We start from the raw sequence: 22,462 nt of genomic DNA on the forward strand, positions 1-22,462 counted from the left end.
ATAAATGCCAGCTTTGTTCCTGCATCCCTGCTGCTCTGTCTGAGCCTATCGGTCTTGCTTTGCTGCCTGGTACTGCATCATTTGGATGACTCTGCTGATCTCAGGAAAGCAACGATTGAATGGAGACTGACACCTGTGCAAGTTCATGCATTGCATTTCATAATTCTTATTTATTTTATTGAAGTCCAGTGTCAACGGAATGGCAAGCCTTGTCCCTATATTAACAATGTGATACACTGTAACTGATACAATCATTTTTATACAATAGCACATTTGCAAATCTCTGTCCAGGTCCCAATAACACGGTGGTTTTGCTCACATTCTAATGTCTCTGTTTGTTTCCCTTGCACAGTTAACATGACAGCTGTTGTGCTCCTAACCCGGGGAAGATGTGACCTCTCCAAATGTGTTTCTCGATACTTGGTGACCATGGCAGTGGCAGACCTTCTGGTTATTATCCTGGACGTGATACTGCAGCATATCCCACGGACTTTTCATGAAGAATTTTATGACCTGCGGTACTCCATTCGTGTGTGTAATATTCATGCCGTCCTGAGTTATGCAGCCACTGATTGTTCTGTCTGGTTCACTGTGGCTTTTACTTTTGATCGATTTGTGGCAATTTGCTGTCAGAAGTTGAAAAGTAGATATTGCACTGAGAGAACTGCAGCTGTGGTGCTGGGAACAGTGACTGCCCTCTATTGTATAAAGAACATTTTCTGGTATTTTATGTTCACATATCGAAATACTTTCACGAGCGTTACTTTATTTTGTCATTTCAGGGACACCAATCAGAGATCACATTTCTGGATAATGATTCAGTTCCTTCAACATCTTGTGACCCCTGGGGTCCCATTCATTCTGATTCTGCTGCTAAATATTTTCACTGTCAGACACATTATCAGGAGCAGCAGAGCACGGAGACGACTCCGGGTTCAGGGCAGTGGGGTATGTCCCAAAGATCCAGAGTTGGCCAGTCGAAGGAAATCTATTATTTTAATGTTTGCACTCTCTGCAAATTTCATCCTTTTATGGTCAATATATATGGTGTATTCCATATGGCAGAGAATGCTGTATTTTGGAAATGTGATAATTTATCTACACAGAGTTGTTGACATATTGGGTTCCATGTTGCAGCTACTGAGCTGCTGCACAAACACTTTTATTTATGCTGTCACCCAGACCAAGTTCAGGGAGCAGTTGAAACAAATGTTTATTTGTTCATTTACTTCAGTTCATCAGATCAGTAAATAATAATATCTTCAGCCATAAGTGTATCTCGCAACATTGTATTTAATTTCACATCTCCAGCCCGTCAATGGTCCTGTAGCTCTGTCCTCAACCATGTCGTGTGTTCTGCTGCCCTCATTATAATTCACTGTGGGAAAGGAGTGGAACCAGCACAGGTGGCCTTGTAAGTATGGTCAATAACATTCAATGCAGAGAGATGGAAAATGGTTCCTTCCTTTCCAAAAAAGGGAGGGTACAGGATACGCACAGATACCAGTTGGAAGATTTGTTGGTTGATCCATATGTCCTAAGGCTCTCCCCCTCGTTTCACAGAAGAAAATGCCATCATTTTGTCTCAAGTTAATACGGGAACTCATTCTCAAACCTTTTATTCTCATTGAACAGCTACCTACAAGTTTCTTTCTGTTCAGAACCCACCTTTACTCTCCAGATGTGTCATGTTTGAAGAAAACTAAATTTTTCTACATTCCTTGTATTTTTTTTTACACCAGAATCTTTTCAAACTTGCTCAGTGACATTGAGCTCTCGGAATTCGGGTTAGAAGCAACTGGGACAGAGATTGCTGACTTGCTCTGTCAGTGTTTCTACAGCAGCAGTGCTCACCAGGTCCTTTCAGCACACCTCAGCCTGACTTTCTCCAGCTTTTCCTTCTGTTTCTCACTTTGTGTTTCCTATTCCCTAAAGCCCCACTTGGCTCTCTCTTGTGTTTGCATAAACTTCAGTACTTTAATAACTTTTCATGGATTGAAAGAAACAGTAGTAACTCTTTCAGGAATAAACTGGTTCCTGAGGTGAGATGGACGTGGAGAAACTGGCATAGAGGAATTAAAAGCAACATGTTCCTTAACCATCCTGGGAAGGAGATATTGAAACAACATGAACAAGTTGTATCTTGGGAAGAGGAGTATGACATTCAGCCGCTGGAACCTGTTCTGTCATTCGATGACATCATGACTGATCTGTGGCCTCAATCCATCTATCTGCCTTTGACAATGTCCCTTAATTTTTTTGACTGACAAAAATCAATTTCAAATTTAAAATTAACAACTGACTTCCCACCAACTGCCATATGTGGAAGTGAACACCTACCACACTGTCAAAGTTGAAATGTTTCCAAACATTGCACCTGAACTGTCTGGCCCTAATTTTTCAATAATGCCTTTTTGTGTTACGTCCGAGAGGCTCCTAATGGTTTCAATGTGAACATGAGGTTAATGAACAGAAATAGATTATTTCACTTCTCAAACGTGCAGATCCAACCATATTGAATTGACATCCACCCTGACCAGGGACACTGTGCCCATGAAAGGACAGGCATAGACAACATGTCACCGAATTCAGGATTAATACGGTCGTTCTTTTGAATGTGGGATGGGAGTCACCGGTGGCAATTTTTGTCTTTGTGAGCACTCTGGGCACTGCCCACCAATGCAGCTATGTCGGTATCCAGCCCTGGACACAAGACATAGCTTCTTCCCAGGATATCTTGGAAACCATTGGATGACCCTGGTTGATTTCAGCCTGTAACTGGTGGTGACCTTTGCCTGGGACAGTCAATCTTGCTCCCAAATATGTCACCCTCTGCAGTGATCTGGTCTGGTGGGAGCACAAAGGTTTCAGCCCGGGTTGTTAGACCTTCCATTTTCCCCATTCCCACCAGCTGTTTTAGCCTTGCTAGGACAGAGTCTTTCTGTGTCCACAGTCTCTGTGTAACCCACCGTTATTCCTCATGGAAAGACATCCAACACATGTTCTGGAGATGGCTGAGGTTGTAGTCTCAGGGAGGGAGGGAGAATGGAAGGAAGGGCCATGTGCAAAAGTAGAAAGAAGAGATCAAAGAGAAAAAAGACAAAAGGAGAGGTTGCCAGTGAGAGAAAGTCTCAGAGAGAGAGAGTCTCAGAGAGAGAGAGAGAGACTGGTGTGATATAGATTAAGAGAAAGAAGAGAAAATATCAGACAAATACAAGGACATTTCAAGGAATGACACGGAGAGATTAAGGTGAGATTCATCTTTCCAGATGGCCCCAGGATTCTCGATGGTCTCTCACACCCATTCTCTCCATTTAGGGACAGACCCTGCTCCAGGGCCATGCTTTAGGAGAGATGTTCAGGATGGGAGTGAGGTTAAAGGAACAAAACCAGGATTGAGATTCAAATTCTCACTCAGAGTCAGATAGAAACACACAGATAAGTCCCCCCTCAGACAGTGCGCCCACTCCTGACGGCAACCACCTTCTCAGTTCACAGGGTGAAAGGGACAATCACTGCCAGATCTTGACTGGAATACCCCCCAGGTCTGTAACTCAAAACCATTCCAATTTTAAAGGCCCCATCACTTCATGTCCAAATATTCATTCAAAGGGGGTAAACTGAGTCAGTTTGTTTGGGGCATCTCGAATGATAAACAATATAAATGGGATGCCTTTATACCAACAATTCAGTTAACCTGACAGCACACTGTTCACATGGTCTTCAGGGTCTGAGACCACCTTTCCAAGGCTCCCTGGGATTCAGGACGGTACACACTTGATTTTCAGCCTAACCTATCCATGACTTCCTGAAACAGCCAAGCAGTAAAATTAAACCCTGGGTCAGATTATATCTCTCTGGGGACCCCATACCGCGTCAAGAAAGCTACCAACCCCTTTTTCCCTGAACACTCCGGAATGGAATTGTCTCTGGAACTGAAGTAGACACATCCATTATGTTGAGAAAGTACTGCTTCATACTTTAGGTTTGGTTTGATGGAGGGGACCAACACAATCAATCATAACCTGCATGAAAGATTCTTCAAATGTAGGAATTCCCAACAAAGGTGCTGGTTTTATTACTGTCTGTCCCTTCCCTCCCATGTGTGACATGTACGGCAAAATGTAAACACATGCTTATACAGACCAGGCCGAAAGAAGTGCTTTTGTATCTGAACCTGAGTCCTCCTCACCTCTCAGTGACTACCTACTTGTAACTAATGTGCTCCCCGTAATATGTCCTGTCTGGATGCTCCCAGCAACACAATCCGGTGCACTTCCGCCCACTTCCCCTCTGCACTCACATGCTGTCGACTCCATTTTGGTCTCAGGGTTCTGCCCTTTTGATAATAACTGCTGGGAATACAGACTGGGTCCTTTTCTGGGTATGCTTCTACATTTATATCTTTTATTGTCTCATCTTTCTGTTCGCCTTTCAGGCCTAAACACCTTTGCCTGACCCTCCACCTGTTCAGGTTGTCCCTGTACCATTACATCAAACAGAGGGTCAGCTAACTGAACCACAACTCCTTCATCTTTCTCTTTAGTTTTTCCTTCTGTCTGTAACGTATGACACTTACATCTATTCCTTTTCTGAGTATACTTCTATGTCTTATCTGGTTTCATCTTTCTGTTAGTCTTTCAGGACGAGGCGACATCTTGCAAAATGTCCAAATTACAGAGGAGGAAGTGCTGGATGTCTTGAAACGGGTAAATGTGGATAAATCCACAGGACCTGATCAGGTGCACCATAGAACTCTGTGCGAAGGGAGAGAAATGATTGTTGGGCCTCTTGCTGAGATAATTTTATCATCAATAGTCACAGGTGAGGTGCCAGAAAACTGGTAGTTGGCAAACGTGGTGCCACTTTTTAATGAGGATGGTTAAGGACAAACCAGGGTACAAAATACCAGTGAGCATGATGTTGGTGGTGGGTAAGTTGCTGGAGGGAATCCTGAGGATCAGGATGTACATGTATTTGGAAAGGCAAGGACTGAGTATGGATAGTCAACACGGTTTTGTGCGTGGGAAATCATGTCTCACAAACTTGACTGAGTTTTTTGAAGAAGCAACAAAGAGGATTTTTGAGAACAGAGCGGTAGATGTGATCTACATGGAATTCAGTAAGGCATTCGGCAAGGTTCCCATGGCAGACTAATTAGCAAGGTTAGGTCTCACAGAATATAGGGAGAACAAGCCATTTGGATACAGAACTGGCACAGAGGCAGACGACAGAGGGTGGTGGTGGAGAGTTGTTTTTCAGATTGGAGGCCTGTGACTGGTGGAGTGCCACAAGGATCGGTGCTGGGTCCTCTCTTTTTGTCATTTATATAAATGATTTGGATGAGAGCATAAGAGGTACAGTTAGTACGTTTGCAGATGACACGAAAATTGGAGGTGTAGTGAACAGCGAAGAGGGTTATCTCAGATTAAAATAGGATCTTGACCAGTTGGGCCAATGGGCTGAGAAGTGGCAGATGAAATTTAATTTCAATAAATGCGAGGTGCTGTATTTTGGGAAAGCAAATCTTAGCAGGACTTATAAACTTAATGGTAAGGTCCAAGGGAGTGTTGCTGAACAAAGAGATCTTGGAGTGCAGGTTCATAGATCCTTGAAAGTGGAGTCGCAGATAGATAGGATAGTGAAGAATGCGTTTGGTATGCTTTCCGTGATTGGTCAGAGTATTGAGTACAGGAGTTGAGAGGTAATGTTGTGGTTGTACAGGACATTGGTTTGGCCACTGTTGGAATATTGTGTGCAATTCTGGTCTCCTTCCTGTCGAAAAGATGTTGTGAAACGTGAAAGGGTTCAGAAAAGATTTACAAGGATGTTGCCAGAATCGGAGGATTTGATTGATAAGGAGAGACTGAACAGGCTGGGGCTGTTTTCCCTGGAGCGTCGGAGGCTGAGGGGTGACCTTATAGAGGTTTACAAAATTATGAGGGCCATGGATAGGATAAATAAGCAAAGTGTTTTCCCTGGAATCGGGGAGTCCAGAACTAGAGGGCATAGGTTTAGGGTGAGAGGGGAAGGATACAAAAGAGATCTATGGGGCAACTTTTTGATACAGAGGGTGATACTTATATGGAAAGAGCTGCCAGAGGAAGTGGTGGAGGCTGGTGCAATTGCAACATTTATGAGGCATTTGGACGGGTATATGAAGAGGTAGGGTTTGGAAGGATATGGGCCGGGTGCTCGCATGTGGGATTAGACTGGGTTGGGATAACTGGTCGGCATGGAAGGGTTGGACCGAAGGGACTGTTTCCATGCTATACATCTCTATGACTCTATGACTAAGCACCTCTGCCTGACCCTCCATCTGTTCAGGTCTTTTCGGTGCCATTATATCAAACAGAGTGTCAGCTAACTGAACCTCAACTCGTTCGTCTTTCCCTTTAGATTTTTTTCTTCTGGCTGTGACTTATGACACTTACATCTGGTACTTACACAGTTTTGAAAAACTCCAAGACATTTTTCTTTAACTCCTTAATTCCCTGGATTTTCCTTTGGCTTCTCCACCACAAGGGACGTTATTTCCCCAGTGCTGATTTGACTCTCCAACCTGATCTTAGACAGAGGAACGCTACATTTCTGTCCATCTATTCCACAAATTATCACTCTCAGGTAACTTGTCCGGAAGGCTGCAAATACTGTCATCTCTTACTATTAGAGACCGCTTACGTCCCATATCAATCACAATTTTAACATCTTTCCCTTTTCCCTCATTTCTTTCTGAGTAATCTTTACCCACAGAGGTGAAGTCTTTATAGAGATCGGGCACTAACTCAATACCCAGCCCCTGTCTGACCTGTGCACTCTCCTGCAGCCCCTCGGCCTTTCCTGAGGTTTCCTTTATTACTTTCATTAATCCCACTGGTTTAGCCTCTTTTACCACATCTTTTCCCACAACCACCAGCACTGGGACCTTATGTGTCCCACCTTCTGACAGTGAAAACACCTTTTCCCAGGGCCCTTCTTAAACTCTCGACACTGTCACTGCATGTGTCCCACTCTATTAGAGTCAAACACCTGAAGCCTTTCAACTCCTTTCCATCCCCTTTGGCTTCTTTTTTCACCTGAGGGAAACTATTCCCAGTGTGGTTTACTTGACTTTTTTTTCAGTGAAGGATCTCCCATTCTTCCAATTTTTATTCTTCATGGAATAAATTCCCTTTGAAAGTTAAATTTTGCCAAATGCCCCAATACATATTCATCTGCCAACTCTGCTGCTCTTCACATTTCGTGAACTTTCTGTCCATCCACATGAATTCTGATCATCTCTCCAAGTGAGTTTACAAACCCCTCCAGCAGAATAATCTCTCAGAGCCTGATATATCTGATCTGCTTTTCGGGCACACACCAATCCATTGTAATTACTGAGATTAATTCTTTTGAACTGAACGTAAGTCTGACCCGGTTCCTTCGTTATGTTTCTGAACCGCCGTCGAAATGCTTCTGGTCCCAATTCAGAAGCTCTCAGAATAGTCTGTGTGACATCTGTATCATCTTTTGACCCCCCCATCTGACAGCGCTGCACACACTTCACTAGCTCTGCACCCCCAGCTCAGTCTGAACTAGCATTACCCACAAGCTCTCTGGCCACTCCATCTTCCCAGACATATTTTCAGATGAAATAAACAAGGTTTCATCATCTTTCTCATCAAAATATGGCAATTTTTTAAGCTACTGGTGTACATCACTACCTTCTCTCTTCATTTCCATCCTGTTAGCTTGACTCATTCTCTCTCCTCTCGCTCTCTCTGCTCATCTAAGAACATTCTCTCCAGTTCCCTCATGTGCAGCGTATGTTTCTCTAACTCTCCTGCACCTGTCTGTCTCTCTGATACACCTAAGGGCTTGACCAATCGCTACATTTTCAGCTTTCCTTTGGTCCCTGGTTGAACCCAATTCTACCCTATTGGCTCATTCGAAAAGTATATCCTTCCACGGTATTTCTAAACTTCCTTGGAGAGTTTGGGAAGCACCTTCACACCCCAGGACTTCTTTATCTATCTTAAGAGCAATTTCCCTAATTTATAATAGCCGAAATTAAATAAATTTCCTCACATCAGTATTACTAATGATCCAGGACAGTTTTCGATAAGTGTTTAGGTCTACTGGGACATTTCACACCCCAAATCTGTTCAAAACTGAACCAGTCTCAGACTGGGTCTGTCTAAGCCTACCCAAACCGTTCCAAATCGCACATTGGGTCTGTTTAAACCTCTCCAAATTGGTCCAAATCTCAGACTGGGTCTGTCTAAACCTCTCCAAATCTATCCAAATCTCAGATGATGAGCCCCTAAACCATTTGAACGTGGAGAGGAACCCCTCTGTTAATTAAAACCAACTCCCAGAAAAACTAACCAGCTGCAGGGTAGAGCCAGGATACCAGGAATCAATTCCCCACTGCTGGAAGGACACCCGACATCCTACCAGAGGATTTCACCCCAGCAGGCTGGCCATAAGTGAGTGTTGCTGTGATTATGCTCTCTGAGGGATTAGGCAATTGGTTCCTGTAGTTTTATTACTAGGGACAGGGAGGGTGGATAGAAATCATAGACAATGGTAATAGGTATTAGATCCACTATCTAAATCATACATACCTCACACTCTGAACACTTTTCAACAGCAGGCAGTGGTTAATTACTGGGGTAAAGAAGTTAAACAAAGCTCACTTGAGGAAATTGCTGAAATGTGGGTGACCGGCCTCATTTGTAAAGTGCCATATCCTCGAATTTGAATGTAGATTATAGGGTTAAATGCAGGATTCTTGGCAGGTTGGAGTAACAGAGGGATCATGGGATCCACGTCCACCCAAGTTAACAGGTTTGATATGAAGGCATATGGTGCGTTGCCTTTCATTAGCAGAGGGATTGAGTTTCGGGGAGATGTCAGAGGCAGGTTCTTTACACAGAGAGTGGTGGGTATGTAGAATGCCCTGCTAACAGTGCTAGTAGAGTCAGATACATTTGGGATATTTCCAGCACTCTTGGATCGTTACATGGATGATTGTAAAATGAAGGGGATGGAGGTTACTTTGACGTGAGAAGAGGATCAAATGTCAGCACAACATCAAGGAGTGAAGGACCTTTTCTGTGCTTCTCTACGTTCCAACACTGAACTCTCTTTGATCACCCAATGGGATTGTCTGCAGTTCATTCAGGGACGGTAGAATATTATAGCAGTTTCCCAAATTCATTCTGTTCTCTGCATGAAAAGACTTCGGTGTATGATCTCCCAGGTGTGACGATAAGACAGCAGGACAGCTCAGTCAGAGACATCTTTCCCCATTTGTCACAGTAAGGATGATGAGAGAAAAATGGAAGGAGAGCAAACTAGAACTGGATGTCTTCATTCTTCACTCCTGGAGAAGGGTTCCACCCGAAACATCACCTTCTCCACCTCCTGATGCTGCTTGGCTTGCTGTGTTCTTGCAGCCTCCTGCCTGTCTGTTGTGGATTTCAGCGTCTGCTGGTTTTATTTGTCTCTTCATTCTTTTGTTGAGCAATCCTCAACCTCAGGGGGGAGTCACCCTACATTTAAGCTGTAATTCAATCCCCAACCTCAGGGGAGAGCCACCCGATATTAAAGCTGTAATTCAATCCCTAACCTCTTGGGGGAGCCACCCTACATTAAAGCTGTAATTCAATCCTTAGTAGAATACAGCATCGTCGGCAGATGTTTTCTTTCAGGAGCCATCAAAATTATCGAATGTTACATTGAATTATTCACTAAACTTTGAGAAGCCGGCCTGTTCCCCCATTGAGCGAGAAGCCCGTACTCCATTACCAAATGTATAGGCTGTTTCTAAATGTTTTTCCATCTTTGACATCATGAATTCTTTCTGTAAGATTTCAGATAAAAGAGAAAATAAAATCCTTTTCTTTTTTGGCATTCAGGAAGCAGAATAATACTGAGAATTCTCTGCAACGGGCTTTCAATGATACACCATCTCTCTACCATTGGCAGCACTGTGGCTCAGTGGTTAACACTGTTGTCTCATAGCCTCATGACCCGGGTTCAATTCCACCCTCAGGCGCCTGTCTGCGTGGAGTTTGCACATTCTCCCCGTGTCTGGGTGGTCCGGTTTCCTGTCACAGGGCAAAGATAGTCAGGTTAGGTGAATGGGTCTCAGTGGGTTACTCTTGGGAGGGCTGGTGTGGACTTGTTGGGCCGAAGGGCCTGTTCCCACACCGTAGGGATTCTGGGATACTTGAGTCCCATCAGAGGATATTCCATGACACTAACTGGGTAATGTATTCCTGGCAACAGGAACTGTAGGAGAACATGTGACATTGTTAACAGTATGTTTACCAATCCTGGTTCAGGCCAGTCTCAAATGCTGTCTGTGCTTCAAACACTTCAATCAGCCTGTGTATTAAAACAAAAACTTTACCCGAAGGTATTGTCAGTGATGCAGACAGAGGGAAACCGAATTTGATTTCTATTTCAATTCGACTTTGTTCACAAAGTTAACACTATGATGTGAATAATTCCCAAATTCCCACAATATTCACTCTCTACATAGCTCTATCCATCTGAGAAAGGATATTAGCTGCAATGATCCACATGTTTGAGCTGGGCCATTGCAATCTCCTTCCTCTCTGACCGAGGGCTGGTTCCCTTCCATGAAGGTGGGTCTCCCTGTCAGGGCAGATCTTCTCCTGGGCCTTATTGGATTGCTTCATGGTCTTCTCCCAGGAGTCTTGATGTCAGCCTTCACTGAGGGTGTGCCTTCCAGTTGGTATTTTAATTCCCCTCATCCTGGACCTTCCACAATGTTCCGAGGTCCTTGGCCAATGAGGCCGTGAATGAGGTAACAAGTTTCCAATAGAGTCTGCTAAAAATGTGTTGCTGGTTAAAGCACAGCAGGTTAGGCAGCATCCAAGGAATAGGAAATTCGACGTTTCGGGCATAAGCCCTTCATCTCATTCCTGATGAAGGGCTTATGCCCGAAACGTCGAATTTCCTATTCCTTGGATGCTGCCTAACCTGCTGTGCTTTCACCAGCAACACATTTTTAGCTGTGATCTCCAGCATCTGCAGACCTCATTTTTTACCCATTCCAATAGAGTCTTGCCAACACCCTTCCCTGTTGCCGCGCCGGGGCTGATGTAAATTGCACATCCTCGGGCACAAAGAGGATGTCATGTTGCCAGAGAGTCTGATCTAATATTTTCCAACACACAATCTTCAGGCCCGTTGTAACTGGTTCCGTTTGAACCGATGTGAGTTTTTTGACCTTCGTTTCCACTGTTTTCTGTCACCAATACCTGCTACCTGGTGTTTAGTTTGGCTCATTTTCTGTTGAGCTTGATTTCTCTCGTTGTAGGTCAATTGTATATGTTCAATATTGGACCCAGTGATAATTTTACCATTCAAAGATTTGAACTCAGTAGATGGGATCAACACAGATCACCAGAAAGCTGAAATAATTCACACTTTGCCCCCTCTTCTTTGCTCATTTCTCCACTCAGGCTGTAATCAGTGTAACTTTATTCCAGCTTTAACTAAGTTGGTAGGATTACTGAAAGAATGTTTAAAAGGTTACAGTTTTCAGCCAGAATGGATGGAATGCTACACTGAAGCGGGAACAACGTACAAAGTAGGAGTCAGCTGGATTATGTCCATCATGTTGAAATTATTCTACCTGCAAGACTGAGCCAAGTCTAAACTCTGTCGTTTATCAGGGACAAGCCGGAACTGTGTAGCCAATTGTGCAGTCGGTTTACATCCAACAAGGAGAAGTGAGCACCTGTCTGTCCATGAAGGGCACCTGCTTTTGGGGGATCCATCATTTTGCACACACTGCAGGTTTGCAGCAAGTAATCCTGTCCTCACCACACATGCTACTGACTCAATTAAAGACTCACTGCTTTCACCCCAGTGGCTCAGCAAATGCAGTTCAGAACGATTGTGCCCAGACATTGATGAAACACTGAAAGCAATATGTTATTGGTTTATTCAAGGACCCTCATTAACATCCTGTCCCTATTGTTACTTTAATTAATATCTTGTGGTGACAGAAACATTTCAGAATGCAACAGATGAGTGTATGAGTTTATTTTCCCCCACTTGCAGGGAGTGAGGTATAACTGCGATGCTGTATGATTAACAGGAAGAGTTATTAAAAGACACTACAGCAGACAATCTTCCCAGTATTCTCAAAAAGTCACGCTGTTAGTTGCTGTCAGGGAGACATCCACTGAGTCAGTAAATATCTGGCCTGCTGCTGCCTGTGCTGCAAATGCAGTTTCAGCCTTGCTCCTGAAGCATGAATCATCAGAGTTTACTCCTGAAGGTGAAACCATAAACCATGGCCGAAGACAAAACATGCTCCAGACAGCAGTGAACATTAGGACCAGACCCGACCAGATGGGAAAGGTACGGGCCCACAAAAGAGGACAATCACAGAGTGAGCGAAAAGCAGGGCCTGATGAGGGGAGTTGCTGTCTGAGTGGTAATATCACTGGGCTGTTAATCCAGAAACCCAGGAATAGACTGGGAACCCAGGTTCAAATCCCACCCTTGCAGATGGTGGAATTTGAGTTCAATAAAAATGTGCACTTAAGAATCTAATGATGTCCATTAAACATCGTCAATTGTTGGAAAGTCCCGTCTGGTTCACTAATGTCTTTTGGGGAAGGAAATTACCATCCAAACCTACTCTGGCTCACATGTGACTCCAGACACACAGCAATGTAGATGACTCCTAACTGCCCTCTGGCCATTTTGGGATGGGTAATAAATGCTGCCTGGGCAGCGATGCCCTCATCCAGGGAATGAATATGAGGCAGTTAAAGGGGCCAGTACATCAGGAGCATGGGAAACAGGGTGGGCTGACTTCCAGTGCTCTTCTCTATCAACACGAAAAATCTGTGATCCCAGAGACTGAAAATGCTCTAAACACAGCATCTACCATCCTTCATTCCCAATTAATGATAAAAACAATATAATCCTCTTCAACAGCGAGGTGTTTTGGTCTCACACATGGCGATATCTAAGACTTATGATTCAAATGTCCAATTGATGCACTAATTAACACCTGAAGATGGTAACAGAGTAGCAGGGCTGCGTGGGGGGTGCTTGAGCCTATGGCTGATAGAACATAGAACATAGAACATAGAACAGTACAGCACAGAACAGGCCCTTCAAGCCATGATGTTGTGCCGACCATTGGTAATCATGTATGCACCATCAAATTTCAGTGAACATATGCATGTCCAGGAGCCTCTTAAATGTCCCCAATGACTCTGCCTCCACAACTGCTGCTGGCAACGCATTCCATGCTCTCACAACTCTCTGTGTAAAGAAGCCGCCTCTGACATCCCATCTATACTTTCCTCCAAACCGCTTCAAACTATGACCCCTCGTGTTAGTCATTTCTGCCCTGGGAAATAGTCTCTGGCTATCAACTCTATCTATGCCTCTCAAAATCTTGAATACCTCAATTTGGCCCCCTCTCCTCCTCCTTTTCTCCAATGAAAAAAAGTCCGAGCTCAGTCAACCTCTCTTCATAAGATAAGCCCTCCAGTCCAGGCAGCATCCAGGTAAACCTCCTCTGAACCCTCTCCAAAGCATCCACATCTTTCCTATAATAGGGCGACCAGAACCGGACTTAGTATTCCAAGTGCGGTCTAACCAAAGTTTTATCGAGCTGCAACAAGATCTCACGCCTCTTAAACTCAATCCCCCTGTTAATGAAAGCCAAAACACCATATGCTTTCTTAACAACCCTGTTCAATTGAGTGGCCATTTTAAGGGATCTATGTACCTGCACACCAAGATCCCCGTGTTCCTCCAAACTGTCAGAAGCTTATCCACTCACATCTGCTTTCTTACATTCTTTTTACACAATTTACTTCTGAGCAAGTGAGCCATGTGCCCGATAATACAACCTCTCAAAAATGGTCGTGGCACCAAGACCGTCCTCCCAGTAGTTTGGGGCCAGCGGTAGCAGCAATGGTGGCAAAGCTTCTCCAGCAATCAGAGGCAGCGGCTGTGGGGTTTTCAGGGTGACAGTGTACGCAAGTCGCCATCTTGGAGGAGAGTGTTGCATTCCACTCGCATTTCGATTGGTCAGACTACTCGATGCTCAGCAAAACACACTTAATCTTGACACAGAAACTAAAATATAGACAAAATAACAAGAAATGAATTGGCTTAATTTGCACTCTGTTGAGGTCCTTAATAATGGATATATATAACTACAATAATTAACTCTTCCAATACAGTCAGTTCCCGTAAACACATCCTTAACAAAAGGAAATTCAGAAAACCAGTTGTCTCCCATGACAATCTCCAACCCAGGAGATAAAACACCAAGAGAAAACTCAGAGAGAGAGAGGAGCACGGAGAGATGTACTGCAGCTTCCAAACCCAGCTTCAAGACCCCAGCGACTGCAACTGAAAAGGAAAACTAAAAATCTCGGTTCTGCCAGAGCCTGTCCCCAAACATTTAGGCTGCTTCTGTTGGTCTCAATTAAGGAAAACCCCAGGCCTCACAATCTGCTCAAAACGTCCCACTCAAATTTTCTTCAAATAAAATCCCAGAACAATATACAGCTCTCTGAGCCATAGTATCATTACATCATCCAGTACCGAGCTCCCACCCAGTTTGAGGAGCTTACCATGAACTCACTGGGGCCGCAGCAGATCACCTCCCTTTCTGTCTTTGAGAAGGGCTCAGCCCCTCACATTGTCATGGTGGGGGGGGGGGGGGGGTTGGACGGTACTCAGGCCTTCTTTCTGTTTGACCAGGACCATTCCTCTTCTGGCAACATACGGAACATCCAAACATCCAGCGAAACCTGCAGGTGATGGTTAGAAAGATCCCCATCCTCCAAATCAAGGGAAAGGTTCAGTCGACATATCGGATGGGAACAAGAAACATGTGGAGAGATGGCGCTGCAGCTTTCATGGAGACTTCTTTCTTATCAGAAACCCAGTGATCTACCAGGAGGCTGTCAACGTTTCCTCAATGCTGCCCAAGCTGCTGGGTGAACGGAGAGAGAACACAGTGCCCCCGAGAGGCTGGGTGCACCCTCTGAAGATGCTGGACTCAAAAGGCACTCAGCTTTCCCGTGATGTCAGTAGTGGTCTGGTCACTCAGTGCCAGTGGGTCATGGGTCAATTCGATGACATCGAGGTGAAAAGCAATGATCTGATCAACAGCCCAGCTGCAGAAGCCTCCTCTAAGATCAAGGACAAGGTCCAACCCTTCAGGAGAATGGTCTGGAATTGCTGGACCATCTTCCAAATGGGGCTGTCACAAACACTGCTCTCCATCCAGGCTGGGGAGCAAGGGGAAAGTGGCCGAGAGGAAATGTTGGCCGAAGCATGGCATCCTGGATATTACAGGGTTCATTCAGGAACAGATAGAGAGTAACTAAACCTCTGGAGAAGAGGGGAGTAGACAAACACAACAGAGAGTCTGCTGCCAGGTCATTCTGGGGTAGTGTCAGGAAGCTCTTTCACACAGAGAGATTGGTAATCTAGAATATTCTTCTTCAGTAATCTGTCTACAGGGGGGTTCAATCGAGGAAAACTGATCACTACAAATAATGGGAGATATTTTTGGGGTGAGGGTATTATGATGTAACCAAACAAGCTCAGTAAATGATATTGATAGACAAGCAGAACGCTAGAAGAACACAGCACGCCAGGCACCATCAGGCAGTGGAGACATCAGTGTTTCGGGCTAACCCTTCTTCAGGACTGGAGGTGGGTGTAAGGGGAGCAGCAGACAAAGGTTGGAGAGTGGGGTGTGTTTTGGGTGGGAAGGGGATGGACTGTTGGGGGATGGCGTGCTGATCCCTCCATCCAGGGCCCCAAACAGTCCTTCCCGGTGAAACAGAGGTCCACCTGCCTCCCCTCCACTCTAGTTTACAGTGTCTGGTGCTCCTGTGGTGGTCTTCTCTCCATCAGGAACACCAAATGTAAACTAAGGGAATGTTTCACAAATCATTCCAGCTGGGCCCACAGGGGCCGACCTGATCACCCAGTCACTGCACATTTCAATTCCCCTTCCCATTCCCTCTCCGACATCACCATCCTCAGCCTCCTCCATTGCCACAGTGAATCAGACCACAGATTGGTGGCACGGTGGCTTAGTGGCTCGCACTGTTGCCTCACAACACCATGGTCCCTGGTTTGATTCCAGCCTCAGGCCATTGTCTGTGTGGAGTTTGCACATTCTCCCTCTGTCTGTGTGGGATTCCTCCGGGTGCTCTGGTTTCCCCCCACAATCCAAAGATATGCAAATCAAGTGAATTGGCCACGTCAAATTACCCATAGTACGAGGTGTGTTTGTCAGAGGGAAATGGGTCTGGGTGGGTCACTCTGTGGAGGGTCGTTGTGGACTTATTGGGCTGAAGGGCCTGTTTTCATATTAGTGAATCTAATCTAAACACCTCATCTTTCATTCGGGCAGCCTTTGGAGGTCTCAACATTGAGTTCCCCGATTTCAAATAACCTCCCTTCTCGTCCCCTGACTCCTTTCCCAGCCCCTCCTCCTCCCTTCCAATCCCCTGACTGACCCTTACTTCCAACCTGGTTCACTCCTCCCATCGACCAACCAGCCGTGCTCTCTCCATGTTTTCACCTATCACCATCCTGCCGCTCTCACCATCCAAAACCCTCCACCCCAACACCACCCCGCTCCCCCCATTTTCTACAGCTCCCATTACACCCACCCCCAGTCCTGAAGAAGGGTTACATGGAAAACATTGCCTTCTCCACCAGCAGATGCTGCCTGGCTCGCTGTGTTCTTCCAGCCTCCTGCTTGTCCACCTTGGATTCCAGCATCTGCAGGGTTTTTTTTCTCTCAGTTACCAACATCCACATACACACCAGCTGTCATTTCAAGGCAGATTTGCTCTGACAATTGTGTTCAATAAAATGGGTACGTTCTTGATTTATTTTCTGTTGGTTATTGATCTGTAAACCATGGAGTCAACAGGAAAATATACAATCACAAAGAGTTGCTTATGGGGTGTGTGCATGTTCGTGTGAGAGAGCATTCAGTTCGACTTGGATATCATTGCAACACTATCCCTATATCTGCACATCTCAGTCAATCGTGTTGTGCCAAACCTGACACCAAATTAAACTCATCCCTTTTGTCTGCCCTTGACATCCCTCCATTCCTTGCACATTCATGGTAACAAAGAGCATTTTGTAAACAGTGATCACAACTTCTTAAGTTTTAAGATAGTTATGAATAAGGATAAGTCAGGAGCTTGTGGGAAGGTACTAAATCAGGGCCGGGCAAATTACATCAGTATTAGGCAGGAGCTAGGGAGTGTTAATTGGGAGGGTCTGTTACCAGGCAAGCCTACACTTGACATGTGGGAACTGTCTATGAGAATTTAAGAACAACATGTTCCAGTAAGTAGGAATGACAAGGATGGTAAGTTAAAGGATGCTTGGTTAATGAGGGAGGTTGTGAATTTAGTCAAAAAAAGGGTAAAATCAGCATATGTAAGGTTCAGGAAGCTAAAAGTGGACAGGGCCCATGACTAATATAAAGAAAGCATTGAAGTACTCAAGCAGGGACCATGAAATGACCTCGGCATTTAGGCTTAAAGAGGATCCCAAGGCATTCTATACACATATTAAAAACACCAGGATGGCAAAGGAGGAGGTAGGACCATTCAGGAATAAAGGAGGGAACTTGTGCTTGGAGGCAGTGGATGTGGGTGAGACCCGAGCTGAGTACTTTGTGTCAGTATTCACACGGGAGAAGGTTATGGAGGATCAGGAGATCCGTGTGGAGCATGCTATTATGCGACGGCATTTCGAGATAAAGAAAGAAGTGGTGCGGGTCACTTGAAGAGCATTAAGGTGATTGAGTCCTCAGGGCCCAATGGTATATCCCACAGGTTATTGAAAGATTTAAGAGAGGAGATTGCTGGGGCTTGACCAAAACCTTTGTCTCCACGCTAGACACGAGAGAGGTCTCAGAGGACTGGCAAATAGAAGGGAAATTGGGATTATTCAGGAAATGATAGACCATTGAGTCTCATATTGGTGGTTGGGAAGCTTTTGGAATGAATTCATATGGGTAGGATTTATGTCCATTCGGGAAAGCATGGCCTAATTAGGGACAGTCTGCATGACCCTGTGCAGTAAAAAGTGAGGTCTGCAGATGCTGGAGATCAGAGCTGAAAATGTGTTGCTGGTTAAAGCACAGCAGGTCAGGCATCATCCAAGGAGCAGGAGAATCGATGTTTCGGGCATGAGCCCTTCATCAGGACTTTGTGCTGGGCAGTTCATGTCTTACGTACTTAGTTAAATCTTTAGAGCAGGGGAGAAACGTGATCGATGAGGGTAGAGCAGTGGATGTTGTCTACATGGAAAGGCTTTCAAAGAGGTCACTTTTGGTAGGCACATGCAGGAGATTAAGATGCATGGGATCCCCGGTAACTTGGCCACGTGGATTCAGAATCAGTTTGCTCATTGAAGGCAGAGGGGAGTGGGGGAAAGGTGTTTTTCAGCATTGAAATCTGTGACTAGTGGTGCTCCACAGGGATCTGTACTGGGACCTCTGGTGTTCCTGATCTATACAAATAACTTGGATGAAAATGCGGATGGGTAGGTTAGCAAGTGGGTTACGAAATGGCACATGCAGTTTATCCAGGTAAGTGCGAGGTACTGCACTTTCGGAGATCAAATGTTAAGGTAAAGTGTCCAGTTAATGTCAGGACCCTGAACTTCATTCATGGACAGAGGGATCTTGGGATTCATGTCCATAGTTCCCTCAAAGTAGCCACACATGTAGATAAGATGGTGGAGAAGGCATAAGGTGTGATTGCCTTTATTGGTCGGGGAATTGAATACAAGAGTGAGGATGTCATGTTGCAGCTTTATAACACTTTAACTGCACATATAAATGGATAAATTCTGAACACCTGATTAGATGTACCCTAGAATTCTGTGGGAAGCTGAGGAAGTGATTGTCTGGCCTCTTGCCGAGATAGTTGTATCATCAATAGTCACAGGTGAGGTGCAGGAAGACTGGAGGTTGGCTAGCGTGGTGCCACTATTTAAGCAAGATGGTAAGGACAAGCAAGGGAACTACAGACCAGTGAGTTTGATGTCAGTGAGGGGCAAGTTGTTGGACGGAATCCTGAGATACTGGATGTACAGGAATTTGGAAAGGCAAGGACTGATTAGTGATAGTCACCATGGCTTTGTGCGTGGGACATACTTGACTGAGTTTTTGAAGAAATTAACAACGAGGATTGACGAGGGCAGAGCGGTAGATGTGATCTATATGGACCTCAGTAAGGCATTCTACAAGGTTCCACACAGGAGACTGTTTCGCAAGGGGAGATCTCATGAAGTTCTGAGAGAACGAGCCAATTGGATACAGAACTGGCTCAAAGGTAGAAGACAGAGGGTGGTGGTGGAGGGTTGTTTTTCAGACTAGAGGCCTGTCTCCAGTGGACTTCTGCAAGGACTGATGCTGGGTCCACTACTTTTCATCAGTTACATGAATGATTTTTATATGAGCTAAAGAGGTATAGAGAGTAAGTTTGCAGATGGCACCAAAATTGGAGGTGTAGTGGACAGCAAAAAGTTAACTCAGATTAAAACGGGATCTTGATCAGATGGGCCAATGGGCTGAGGAATGGCAGATGGAATTTAATTTAGATTAATTGAATGTGCTGCTTTTGGAAATGAAAGTCTTAGGAGGACTTAATAAGGTCCGAGGGAGTGCTGCTGAGTCTTGAAGTACAGGTTCATAGCTCCTTAAAAGTCGAGTTGCAAGTAGATAGGATAGCGAAGAAAGCATTCGGCATGCTTTCCGTTATTGGTCACCACATCAGTGAGGATGTGGGGGATTTGGAGAGGGTGCAGAAGAGGTTCAGCAGGATGCTCCCTGGATTTGAGGGTATGAGCTATAAGGAGGTCTCAAAAACCTTGGCTTGTTTTCTGTGGAACAGCAGAGGCTGAGGGGAGATTGGATAGAAATCTATAAAATCATGAGATGCATTGTGTGAGAGACGAAGCTCACTCACTTCAGTAATTTCAGCCCGAGACAAGATCTGAAGCAGTAGTATTGTTTATTACGCTTTTGCAAGAGGGGTGTGGTGTCTATTTACAAAATAGTCACACACACACCATGTTTAAAGAGTACACAATATTTATGTAATTCGTTCCTCTTCCCTCCTCCTATTGCCCCTCCCCTGTTTACATCTCCCACTTCTCTGAGACCAGCACTCATTACTCTTGTTTATCTCTTGCCTTATCCGGCCTTGTCTGTGACAAAATGCTTATTTCTGGCCTCACAAGGCCGTTTGACCATATCCTGCTGTGGTCCATTGTTAGGTATATCCTCCTTTCCTGCCATCTGTTTCCTTGCTTGCTATGACCTTGTGACCTCATGATTGTGGTTTGTTCTTGTTGCAGAAGTGGGAACCAGATGTTTATAACTCCTGTTTGTACACGTATACCTGGCTTCACCCCCTCCCCTCACAGCACCTTATCTATTTGTCTCTAACATCTACCATTGTTTGCAGGCACATTTCACTCTTGTACGCACATTTTAGCTCATACAAAAACAATTATATGTTTCTTTCACATAGTTTTCATTCTTGTTAACTCAGCTCTTGGCTGAAACAATTATACACTGGTGTGAGTTCATTTACCTTGCATCAGTAATTATGATTGCAGAAGTAACACTGCTTTACCTGTATCCCACAACTGATAGGCTTGACAGTCAGAATATTTTCCCCAGAATCGAAATGTCTAAAACTAGGGAGCATGCAGAAGGGATTAGTTTAATTTGTCGTCATGATTGGCACAACATGGTGGGCCGAAGGGTCTCTTCCTGTGTTGTCCTTTTCTATGGACATTGTGAACACAATCCCATATTGGCGACTCAATCAGCAGTAACTGTAAACTGAGAAATACACAGCCCCATCCCAGCTGTTTCAGCACAACCAGCCCTACCTTGGAATAGATTATCCATCCTTATTCGTTCATTACAATTCGATTTTACTGAAGAGTTTGAAAACAAGCTTCATAGGAACAAGAAAGAGGACGCCATTCAGCCCTTCAAACCTGTTCAGCCTCTTGATAAATGGCGGCTCATCTGTGGCCTCACTCCATTTGCCAGCCTTGAGCACATACCCCTTGATATCCCTGGGCTTAATTTAAAAAAAGGTTATTTCAGATTTACATTTAATCCTTAAATTGGAATGGCCCACTGTTTGAGGAGGAGATTCCCAAACCCTGTCACTCTTCGCCTGTCCGAATTCTCTTCCTTTGCTCAGTCACCGGCTGGAACTGAATGAGAAGGTGATAGCAAATGGAACTAAGCTTGATGAGATGGATCAGAAACTTGAGAAGTAATAGGACACACAGGGTAATGGGACAGTCGTGTTTGACTGACTGGAGGCCCATGTCCTGCAGTACACATGACTCGGATCAGTGCTGGGACTTTTATTGTTTGTCATTTATATAGATGATGGAGATTACAATGTTGGGGGAGTGTGAAGCAAGCTACCTAAGACACTCAGGTTGGTCATGTGGTTCATAGTGAAGAAGATGGCTGTAGGTTATAGGAAGATATAGATGGGCTGGTCAGATGGGCAGAGCAGTGGCAGATGCTGTTTAACCCTGAGAAATGCAAAGTGATGCACTTCAGAAGAAGAGACAAGAGGGAGGAGTATTTAATGAATGGCAGGACATTGGGGAGTTAGAGGCACAGAGAGATGGTGCTGCAATTATTCACAGATCCCTGAAGTTGGTGGAACATTTGAATAGGATCGTTAAGGCAGCAGATGGGATCCATCAGCTTCCATCAGTCGTGGCAGGTATATAAGAAAGAGAAAGGAGGGAATGTTGGAGGTTTATAGAGTGTTGGTCTGGTCCCAGCTGGAGTACTGTGTACAGTTCGGGTCATCTCATTGCAGCCAGGATGTGACAGGACTGGAGAGTATTCAGAGTGGGTTCACCAGAATGTTGAGAGTGTGGTGCTGGAAAAGCACAGCAGGTCAGGCAGCATCCGAGGAGCAGGAGGATCGATGTTTCGGACATAATTCCATTATCGCAAATGATGTTTGTGGGTGGGGGAGGTCTGAGAGAAAAATGTGAGGAGGGTGGACTGGGGGAGAAGGTAGCTGGGAATGCAATAGCTAGATGAAGGTGTGGGTGTGGTAAGATGACTGGTTGGACGGGAGGGTGGAGCGGATAGATGGGAAAGACGGTGGAGAAGTCAAGAGGGTGGTGCCATGTTGGAGATTGGGGCTGGGATAAGTTGGGGGAGTGGAATGAGGAAACTGCTGAAATCGACCTTAATCCTGTATGGTTGCAGGGCCCCAAGGCGGAAGATGAGATGTTCTTCCTCCAGGCGTCTGGTGATTTGGGTTTGGCGATGGAGGAGGCCCAGGACCTGCATGTCCTTGGTAGAGTGGGAGGGGGAGTAGCCCTCACTTTTACCAGCATGTTG

This window comes from Hemiscyllium ocellatum, chromosome 38 (assembly GCF_020745735.1).
Source record: "Hemiscyllium ocellatum isolate sHemOce1 chromosome 38, sHemOce1.pat.X.cur, whole genome shotgun sequence".
NCBI classification, from domain to species: domain Eukaryota; kingdom Metazoa; phylum Chordata; class Chondrichthyes; order Orectolobiformes; family Hemiscylliidae; genus Hemiscyllium; species Hemiscyllium ocellatum.